Consider the following 12,125-nt stretch of genomic DNA (forward strand, 5'->3'; position numbering starts at 1 on the left):
CAATACTTGGATCTTCTCTGTGAGCACAGGCAGAGTGTCTTGGGGCTGTGTTTTAAGGAACAGAACCAATCAAGATGTTTCATTCTCTGTGTTTCTTTCATCTTTATTCTTTGAAGATAAGAAAAGGGTTATTTTTTACTCTTGCTTAGCAAGACATAAAGGAACACCTTAGGATTTCAAATTAATTAACAATGTACTTCTACCTTATATCACATTTCTTTGAGTTTGGGCAAAATTGGCCATGATATTTCTTTGTCCTGTACTTAAAAAAAAAAATCCTCCTTCTTATGTTGGGTAAAAGACATTTCATGCTTTAGCATGCCAATGCCTACCAAGGTGTTCTGTATACATGGTGAGTCTTCACAATGAATCCTGGGAGTGGGGGTGGGGAGGGGCAGAGGCTCCATAGTTTAAAAGTCAAATTGTTATAATAATATGCATTATTTATGAAAACACTTTTCAGATATGTGGGTTTTAAAAAAAACAAAACCGAAAGCTTGTTTACACTGAGAAAAATAAAATGCCTGAGCTGAAAATTGCATTTTGTGTGCATCAAAATGCTAGGCAATATCACGGGAGGCTGTGCTCTATCCAGGTCACAGGAACTGAGATGGTATTCTTATTTGAAAATATGATTATTTATGATGTTCTTTCTGCTCTGCAATTCCTTTTAAGTTTATCATCGGGGCGCTATTCTTGCTGCTTCCCCCCCATACCTCTTGCATTATTCCTCAGCTGTCTTGATCCCCTTGCATATTTGCTGTTTCACATAATCTCACTGCCACTTTTCTCCATTTATTTTCTCCCACCCTCTATTTTGCCCCCCAGAAACATGTATAAAAAAAAGTAATTTTCTGATTTTTCCACTTTGCTTACTCTCAGCAGAGCTCAGCTGAAGTCACTAAGAAGGTTCTTTCCCCAAAAGAAAGCAGAGGAGTCTCAGCATGAACTCGCCTTCGTTTTAGGCATTCAGAGGCATTTTATAAGCCATTGTCTTCCCCCCTCCAGAAACCAGTGCTGTGTGGCAAATTGTGCAGAATAGAAATGCCTATAGTGAATGTATTTAGTCCTGGGTCACGCTGACGAACATTCTGCCCCCATGAATAATACTGTTTTACAAGTTTGTAGCCCGTTCAAACTGCTGATCCCCAAACCCTATAGGCAAACTAGGAAAACTACCACAAGCTACTGGGACTTCAGAAACCCACAGCCATCTGGCCCAGATCTCTAACAATTTGAGCCAGTAATTATATCAATTCAGGCTTTAGTGAACCTCTTTGCAAACACCAAAAGAGCAAAGAAAGGAATTAGTGACTATTCAAGGTCGGGGTGAGAATTCAAAGGTAATCTAATTCCATTGGATCTAGGAAAGTTTTCTTTGTGGATTTGATAAGTCTACCTTCCCTCCACCCCCCACCCCCACCCCTGCACAAATGGACATGATTACCTTAATGCAGAGGACATTTTTCCTAATGTTTAAAAAGTAAAAATAATTTATTTATTTTTTTATTTCTGACAATGAGCTTGAACAGAATTAATGCAAAAGAGCTTCCAATTAACTTACTGAAATATTTGAAATAGGTTGTAAATTATTATCCTATAGAATAAAAGCCCAGCGACTGAAATGGCAGAACAACCAGAACGACTAGAGACCAGAACAACCAGGGCCTCTCACCCCAGCTGGCCACCCCGCAGCGAGCCATTAGGGGCGATCAGGCAGGCAGGCAAACAGGAGCAATCAGGCAGGCAGAGTGCTTAGGGGTGATAAGGCAGGCAGAGGGGGTTAGGGGCGATCAGGCAGGGGAGCAGTTAGGGGCCAGTGGTCCCAGATTGTGAGAGGGATGTCCTACTGAGAGGGGTCCCTCAGCCCAGTCGGACATCCCCCGAGGGGTCCCAGATTTTGAGAGGGTGCAGGCAGGGCTGAAGGACCGCCCCCCCTCCCTCCTGTGCATGAATCTCATGCACTGAGTCTCTAGTATATTCATAAAGAATGTTTTTCTATGAGTCAGGCTTTGAAGAACTTGGAATCATTTCATGGAGCATAGCATTTTTCACTTACAATATCATCCTCATCAAATATCATTTTATGTTTATCTTGCCAATCTCTCCCTGAGAAATAATATATGACTATTTGATAGCATTGTGCTTTGATTTGTCCTTAGTATATAGCAGTCCTCTGTTTTTAAACTTGTTTTCAAAAAGGGCAAAATAGAAAATGAATCTTTCCTTTGCATTTTTGATTAGTTCCAGCAATTCATAATATCCTTGTTTGGTAGCCCTGAAAAGAAAATTCTGAAAAAACTCCTCCCATGTCCTTTGCTATTTGTGAAAGGGTTTCTATTAGGGGAGAAAGACCAATAAACTCTTGCAAGTTGCAGCTAATAGTGATTTGATTGAACTTTCCCCTTCTGGAATTTTACAGTCAGGTAGAAGTTGTAGAGATCTCAAACAACTCCTCAGATATCCAGTGAAGGAGGATTGATTCAGTGGTCCTTCAAGTTCATCTACCAATGATATGGAGATGGTTCTACCTCTTGAGAACTATGGCATTATGATATTAGGCATTAGAGCACAGTGATCCTAAGACAGCCGTGAGCAAACTACGGCCCGTGGGCCGGATCCAGCCCGTTTGAAATGAATAAAACTAAAAAAAAAAAAAGACCGTACCCTTTTATGTAATGATGTTTACTTTGAATTTATATTAGTTCACACAAACACTCCATCCATGCTTTTGTTCCGGCCCTCCGGTCCAGTTTAAGAACCCATTGTGGCCCTTGAGTCAAAAAGTTTGCCCACCGCTGTACCTGAGACCTGGAGGAGAATCTTGGCTACTTCCATCCTGAGTTTTACCCAGAAGCTCCTTTTACCACTTGAGCCTAAACTGGCTGACAATTGCCAAACCTGAAAAGATACCAGCTGGCATTCGCAATACATCCCGTCACCTTTAATAACACTTTTATCGTGCCATTTATTTCGATTACTTTTGTTTTAAAGGAAAATGAAGCTTTGCAATTCTAAATCTTTAACGTTTCTTTTCCTACTAAAGAGCAAAGGAAATATAAAACAAGATTGTGGTTTCCCAGCACATATAAAAGTATGTCTCTACAAGAAGTAAAGAATAGTGTCTTTTTTGGTAGGTGAATACAAAATTAAAGACTAAAAAATAAAAAAATAAAAACAAACCCCAGGTGTGGATTTTGTTGTAAAATTCTTAGTAATCAATTGCTGAAATGCAAAATAGGTAGAAGAATAAATATTCGCTTCAGTCAGATATTATCATCTTTCCCATCATCAGAAGAATATGGGACATTACAGTCTTGTAGATTGATATCACATGATGATTTTCCCTCATAGTATTTGTTGTGAAATGTCTGGTAGAAGGAACTCAGGGTCCTGCTTGATTCCACATGTCCATACAAGCCTCAGTAATTGCTATGTGTCTTGGGAAATTAGATAAGAGCCACAGTTTTATCAGACAAAGGTTGGTAAAGTTAAGGAAGCCCAACACTCTAGAACTGTTTACAATAAAAAGCTTGACTTTTTATATGAGTCTAACACACATATAAATGCAGGTACCACCACTTGGTAGCTGTGTAATCCTGAACAAATTATTTAACTTCCCTGCGTCTGTCTCATCCTCTGGGAATAATAATAATTCACTCCTACAAATTCTTCTAAGATTTAAATACAGGCATGCCTCGAAAATAATGTGGGTTCAGTTCCAGACAACCACAATAATATGAATAGTGTAATAAAGTGAGTCACACAAAGTTTGTGGTTTCCCAGCACATATAAAAGTTATGTTTATACTATATTATAGTTTATTAAGTGTGCAAGAGGATTATGTTTAAAAAATGTACATACCTTAATTAAAAAGTAATTTATTGCTAAAAAGTGCTAATCATCATCGGAGCCTGCTGGAAAAATGGTGCTAATAATCTAGTATGACACAGAGTTGCCACAAACCTTCGACTTGTAGGAAAACGTACTATCTGCAAAGTGCAATGAAGCGAAGTGTGAGGAAATGAAATCTGCCTGAAATTGGGGGCTTTCCACAGAATTGGCCAGAGTAAACGTACAACAAAGTTTAGTTTCCTTTATTGGCCCCCGTGTGTCTGTTTCCTCTCTACCATCCATGGAAGGAAAAAACTTTTAGATGCTTATATAGATATAATGCTATGAAGATGGAGCTCTCTCTAGTTTTGATTTGTGGTCACCTTTGAAACAATCGACAAAACTAGTAGCACTGATCTATGGGGACCCGGAAAACTTGCTGATTCACTGAGGAAAATTTGAAAAGATTGATCAGATCTGGCCAAGTATACCTCCACACTCAAAACCATAGGAACATATCTAATAACACAGTTAAGGAAGTCTACTAGGTACTTAATTATCTCATATTGGGTGTAGGATACACATCTAGTATTTGCCTGTTCTCAAATAGTGTGAGATCAACTTTTTTAATACCATGTCACACTATATTGGGAGGATAAAAGGATACAATTTGATATGATACTTGGCAATGACAAGAAAAGATAAAACTTGTCAAATAAGATTTTCATTTTACAAAAGCACTATTAGACCATTTATCAACCATACTGCATCTCTTTTTGTTGTTCTCCCTGTATCCCATTCACTAATCTATTCAAGAATAGAATAATGAAAAATCACTGAACAACATGAACCCTTTATTGGAACAACATTATCAACATAAGATCAAAAGTTGGGAATTGAGAATGGATCCTAAACTCTCCTTAGACTTGTAAAATAGAAATAGACTTTAGTAGAATTCTGATCAACATGGGATGGGATAAATGCCCACAGGAGGACAACACACCTGGGGGTATAGTTGTGCAGGTGCCAGGAGGCAGTATCGCTAGGGTCCAGGAAGAGTTGGTGTCCCTGACATACAGTGACAGGTGCTGGGTCAGTTTTGTCAGCCTGAGCCATCAGTATTTGGGATGTCCTACCAAAGGTAGTACATCAACCCCCAGCCGGTGACTTTGGGTCTGGCACTGGGCCATCAACTGAGTCCCTGTGCCAGGCATGCAGGTAAGCTACTATGCCTTTCAGGACTTCAGGATTTTGGAGCCAGACAGATTATGGAGTTAGAGATTATAATGGAGAGAATAAGGTAGACACCTAAGATCTAATGTTGTGAAAATGGGTGTATACTGGGAGCCTCGTCAAAATTTGAAACCAAATCACAAAGTTAGAGTGGATGGCAGCAATGTTGTTCCCAGCATGAATCATCTGAACTGTTATAAACTCACTTAAATTCCTTCTCCTCAAGGTGGTATACCAATGCAGAAAACAAAGCCTCCAAAAGTTGCTGCTAGGAAACTTGAGAGACTTGAAAGTGTGGTTAGGCCTCAAGTGAGTTGGGTCTCAGTTCTTAGTTACAAGCATCGCTACACAGTGTATGGTCCATAGAGCAACAGTGCGGCATTATCTGGAAGCTTGTCAGAAATGCAGACTCTCAGACAGCAGCCCAGACCTACTCAAGTAGATTCTGCATTTTAATAAGATCATCGGCTGACTCATAGGCACATGAGAGTTTGAGACACACTGCTGTGAAGAGTCATCTATTGTCCGAGTGCTGGAAACCCTAACATGATGGTACTCGCATCTTCTGTGCTGTGAGATTTTGCTTCTCAGAGGAGTTTGTGGAGTTTATCATAGAAAGGGCCAGAGCTTAAATACCATTCATTTGAGAATATAAGTAGAAGTGATGTAAGAAAAGTTCTCTCTTAAGTTAAATTCATCCAAAGGGAAGAGAAATTAAGCTTCTCTCTGGATCCAGTCAGTGTTTTATATCCGTTATCACCCTGTCCTCACCCACTGAGGCAGTACAGTTTTCATTAGGGAGGGGAATACTTCTCAGAAAGAGATCTAATTCTTTTTGAAAAGCTATTTCCACAAGCAAAAATAGTTTCATAGTCATTATGTGTATGTAAATTTGTACATATGTGTATGCTTAGGAATATCCGGCCGAGTGTTTTGCATCTGTCTGGTATACATAAATGATGTTTGCTTTATGTTTTCTTCTTGCCAGTATTTCTTTACAGGGGTGTGGTAAAGAAAATTTTTGGTACATTGCTCATTTACCCTTAACTAAGCCTATTGCTTGAATCCTTTGTGTTCATGTTAAAATCCATTTCACGTAATACTTCCAGAGGCTTCTAACCAATATCTAGTTTTATTCAAACATTTTTTTCCTACTGGGAGTATTCCACTACACATAAAGTGGTGTCTGTTATTAAGATAACATTTCTAAAAATATAAAGGAAATCTAATATGGCTTAGAAGTATTAGCCTTCATTTAAATAATAAAAGTCAAATCAATGCCATTTTAGGACAGTTTGGATTATATTAAAGCTTTTTTAAAGGAAGTTTAATATAGTATGTAAAGCTTAAATAAATGTCTATTGAATATTAGCATCAATTGTGTACAGAGAATTTACTGTTAGTAAACACAACTAAGTTCATTGCAGCTTCAGTGTCCAGTTGCTTATTTACTTGGAATTTGTGGGAAAATGTTCACTTCACAGTTACCACCCACCAGTTGAAACACAATCAATGAAGGAAAAGGTAGGATTTGTAGAGCAGTAAGAGCAATGTCATCAAATTGTAAGATGCTTAAGAAAAATGAAAGGTTCAAGGTATTCTGTTAAATAGCAAGTTTTATCAAGACTAACTAAAATTTCATAAAATGAAGTACATATATGATCAATAGACCATATATGCAGCTCCACAGTTGGTCCCTGGAAATGTGTATACTTTCCATTCCTTTACCAACTTTTAAAGGAAATAAATAGTTTGCATGCTTTTACATAATAAATGTATATTAATTATATAGAAAATGTTTCTGTTGAAATGAAGCTAAGGAAAGTTGCAAACCCTTCATTGAAAATAGTGTCTATTTCCTCTAAGGCACTTAGAGGCTACCATTTGTGACAACATTGTGCCTCTTTATTACCTAGTATTTATTTTGAATTTGGATAATTTAGGTATAATAAACTAATCAATTATAGCTGATATTCTCTATCTACAGGCATTTAACTCCCCCCAAAATTTCTCATTAAAACAAGAGAATATTTAAGAAAATATCTTATCCCAGAGTGAGTTAAACATTATATCAAATACATACTCCAAAATGTAATAAAGTGGGCAAAGTTAAGAGTTTTACATTTAGATTGAGTTCCTCATTAAAAAAAAAAACAGCACACATTTAAAATAGTAACATCTCACATAGCAGTTAAATGCTAAGATCTTGGAACACAGTAAAAATAAAGGCAATAGTTCATTAAAAGTCATGTGCCAAGTGCTTTATGTATTTTTCTCATTTAATTCTTATAGTAATATTAATAATGAAATGTTTATAATCGCTAGAAACATGGGGGATACAAGGCAGAGAACCCAGCCAGTGTCAACCCAAAGGAGTTTATTATCTCAAGACACCAGACACACAGAGAGAAGATATTTCTGACACTAAATGATTAAGCCCCTCAGTAATACCACCCTGAGCCAGATTTCTCTCATCCTCCTGCTCTTTCCTCTTCATTGTGCTGCCTTAACCTTCTTTCGTGGGTTCCTCATCAAGAAAATAAAAATATGTTCTAGGAACCTTCCACTGATATCCAGTTAAAGTTTATTGGTCAGATTTGTGTCACATGACCATTCATCAGTCTCTAGCAAGGACAGTGAAATGGTCATGACTGGCCTAGACTAAAAAAATGTTATCTCTGAGTTACAGGAACAGTGCCTCCACTTCATACAAAGTACTAAAATTGGGGGTTCAGTTAACAAAGTGGAGTAGAGAGTGGGTGTTAAGTAGAGAGCACATGTTGTCTGCCACATTAATCTTATGACCATTTTATGATAAAGCAACGGACTCACAAAGTTTATGTAAACTTTCACATGGCTAATATATACTGGATATGCGCATCTGCCTCCAAAAGTAATAACTACTTGTTTCTTAGATAATAAATTAAAAAGTCTGCCCCTTTTTAAAATTCTTTTCTTTTTCAAAATTATGAAGCTATGGGGAAAGATAACAGTATGCATCAAGGTGAAATTGTGTCATGGAAAAATATTGCATCCCATGCAACACAAAAATCATCACTGCTTTGTCCTTTAGATATTATCCTTGAACATGATCAAAGCTGCAGGATTAGGGTTTTTAGGCAGATCTGGGGGAAACAGGAGATAAAAACAGAGGTGATATTTTTCTAACTGTAAATATCCCAAATCCCTTACGACATCTTCACCCTCCCTGTGATATATCTCTGAGACCAGGCTTATCCAGAAAGAAACACAATTGAATCATCTGTAGATTAAAAGGTGCAACTAGAAAGTCTAGGAAACTGAGAAAAGGAGAGTAGACATTCAGATCCTTATTTATGTTATAATTAGAAACATTTCAGTGTTTGAGCCAAAGCGAACCAGGGACTGACACAGAGTGATCTAATGCAGTACAGGAGATACTGACCTGAGGTCAAAGATACCCACTTCCCACTCAATAACTCCTTGATGTTGCCTCATTGTCCATACCAATGCCAGTCTTCCCAGCAATAAGTCACTCTCCACAAATATATATATTTTTTGTATACAGTATTGAATCCTGACTTTGTGAAGAAGACATAAAAAGTGCACCTGGATATCTTGCTAACATTGAGTACTCAAGAGTATATTATTCATTTTGACACTCTTTTCTAGAAACTCTGTTTTCTGTTGTGAGACTACATGAAAGACACTAGCATTCTGGCAAAGAAAGTAATATAATTTAAGGCAAGCAAATGTGCTTTTTCTTGCGCAGCCAAAGTACTGAATGTAACCATCCAAATAAATAACAACAGAGAAACTTTTCTGTAAATTTTAAGACACACATATAGTGTGCCACATCATGGAATCTGCACAGAATCTCTAACATTAACCTAATGAAATAAAATAATATTCACTTCCTCCACAACCTCCAATACAAATTTTCTTAGGCAAAATGGTTGCACATTTCTGTTCTAAAGTGTTCTTTCAGCAATACTAATAGAAATATGAAAAAGCAAATCTTACTCCCCTCCTTTTTATCCAGAGCAGCTTACCAAAGCACAATAAAATTGTGTAAAAGTGATTTTGCTGGATAGTGTTAAACTTATAGAAAGCCCTGATTTGGAAAAAATTAAAGTAACATATTTGAGCTTTTTCACAATCAGCAACTATAATATTTGCTGTGGTTCTTTCTGTTTTGCTGTAACTCTGCAATGTTTTAAATTCAAAAGGTTTCTGCTAGAATTGGATTATGATTATTATGCAGGAGTGCATCCCAGTATAAACAGCTTGCCTGGCATTTACATATTGCTCCCACATGCTTCCATATCTGACTTCTCAGTAAGTCAAAAGCACATATTTTATTATGATGAAAAGAACACAGTTTTTTATTTACTATAGGATCTTGTGTCTTTACAAACAGAATAATCCAGTGCTGTAGAGCTTATACAGACCCAAACCTGAACTTATCATAATGATATAAACTTACAAAGCATGTAAATACTTCCATGTAAAACCTGCATTATTAATGCAAGATCACCAAAGGTCGTCCGCAATGAATTCAGAAATTCCAGCCTAACTAACTGCCTTTATACTAATGAGGGTCAACCAGCTGAACAGAAAGCGAGAACCTAAGCAGCTTTTATGTAACCTCCAGAGAGACACAGAGCTTCTCTCTCAGGGCAGCATACACATGACAAATCTTCCCTATCTGCAGTCGCCATTGAACCAAACTGGATTTTCCAATACTAGAAATAGTGCACTTTTTCCTACAAGGAATACAATATCATGCTTTCAGCAAAGCAGGCATAGGCGTCCTCAAAAGGTTAAGTGACTGACATATAACAGAGTTTGTCACAGTCATGCCACTTTGCTGCCCTCCTGGGGAGCCCTAAACAGCCATATGGAAAACAGTGCCATACAAACCTAAAACAAACCCCGTATGTGAGGGTCACTTCTGATTTTTCTTGCCTCCATTCTCATCACTCATCTTCCTAAAACAGGGCATTCCAGCCTTACTAGTCTTAGATATTTAGCACATTAGAATAACTCAATGATCAGTGACCGACAACCAACTCTAACTCGGTAAAAACACATCATTTTGGCTAAGACTAATTCAAGAGGTCAAAGGGTTTTCTTTTCATTGAGAAGTAAATATTCATTGCAATTCTACATCCTAACCTACATTCTCTTTTGATTTTTATGTAGGGATAAAAATGGCTGCTTTTTCTCATTGATAACAGAAACCATGTGGCCTTGTCAATCTGACGTAGAATAAACAGCTTAGGAGGAGTTACAAGAGGAAAGGCAGGCATGATTTATCAGAAGAATATGCATCATATACTGAACACCACATTTCTCCGTAAAGAATCAGATATCCCTTTTCCTTCCATTCCACTAGTACGATAAAAACCAGCGCCATAAAGTCATTGCAAAAGACAGCAAACAACTTTGTTATTGTAATGGGCATTTTTTTTAACAATAGGTCTAGCAGGTGGCATGTGGCTATAGCTGGGTCTATCTCCATCTCCAGGGTGCCAAGATGTCCCTCAAAATTTCTGTGGGAGGAATTTGTTGGTGGGATTTGGATTGTAAAGGCACGCGAGCATCTGCTGCCTCCCCGGTCTCATTACCATTCACACAATTAACTCCTGTGGCTCTCAGCTCAGCAGCCAGAACCAAGGACTCAATTTCACTGCCTCTCTGACAATGCACATTATCATTCATCTGAACTTAGGAGTTCTCAGGCTTTCAACTCACTGGAAAGTTCTTTCAGGAAAATAGATCACACACAGGAAAGCACGAGAAATGAAAAGTGAAGGAGTAGAAAAATGGCTAAGGACCCAAACCAACACCTGGAAGGAACTGAAGTTCCGGCATGTGGAATTTTATTTCACTTTATAATAGCATGGCACATCTTTCAGGACTATATCATATTTCGAAGGCCTGTGTTTGGTCTAATATTTTCAACTACGGAACCATGATCAGTTAACAATAGTTATTTCAGCTGTCGTCAATGATTCCAGCTCAAATTTTGCAACCTGTAGAAGCTTAGGTAAAGACCAAAACTCTGTCTAACAGAAAAGGTTTTGAGTAATTTTCAGTAAAGTTTGCTTAAGGCATGTTGAAATGAAAGGAGCAAAAGATTCACAAAAGAAATGACAAATTCAGGCAAGTCTATATTTTTAAGGACTCAGTCAGATCTATCCCTTGTTATTAGAAATGCTACCTGAAAATTGAAGCTGTACTGTCCCTTTAAGCACTTTGTCTCATGATAAATATTCATAAACTGCAGTTATTAACAAGTGTATGTTGGGCCAGAATGAGGTGATAACATATGACTTTTTTGTATCGCAAATAGCAGAAGTCTGTTCTTTATTTTAACTACAAAGTGGTTCAAAGAAAACCCCCTTTTCTTGTTACTCAGTAAATGATTATAAAAACTGCACCTTCTCTTAATGATAAAACTTAATTTTGAAAAAGAAGCATATAAAACAATCTGGCTCAAGTAAAAGAAGGCTTCTTTGTTTGAAACAACAAAAGAATGATTAGGCTGTTTAAAACTAGGAAAGTTGTGTTATGTGGTGAAAGCTTTGAAGTTTTTTATTTGTACTTTATGAAAAACTTAGGTTGTGAAAGAAAAGGTTTACAAAACTATGTGCAATAAGTAAAACTTTACTCCAATGACTACACTTGGGGAAAAATTATAAGCATTTATTATGTCACTGTTGAATATTTTGCACTTATTGAACTTTATATTTTCTTAGAAATGGCAACCAATCTTATTGAACCTGATTTTACTGTTTCCCTTTGAATTCCATAAGTCAAAACATACAATTTTATTAATAAATAGTGTCCCAAAAATGTATAAATACACTTTGAATAATTATAAAGGCCATGTTTATTAAATGCATTTCCTTTTCAAAATTGAGCTATTACCTTTTAAAGCATGTATACATGTTTTTGGGAATATATATATATATATATATATTTGTTAAAGCTTCATTTTTTATTTTTTGAGTTGTGTGAAATTCCAAAGTGCAATTAAGGACAAGAGATGCTGAACATATTTTTCTTGCTAA

This window comes from Myotis davidii, unplaced genomic scaffold (genome assembly GCF_000327345.1).
Source record: "Myotis davidii unplaced genomic scaffold, ASM32734v1 scaffold436, whole genome shotgun sequence".
Classification (NCBI taxonomy): Eukaryota; Metazoa; Chordata; class Mammalia; order Chiroptera; family Vespertilionidae; genus Myotis; species Myotis davidii.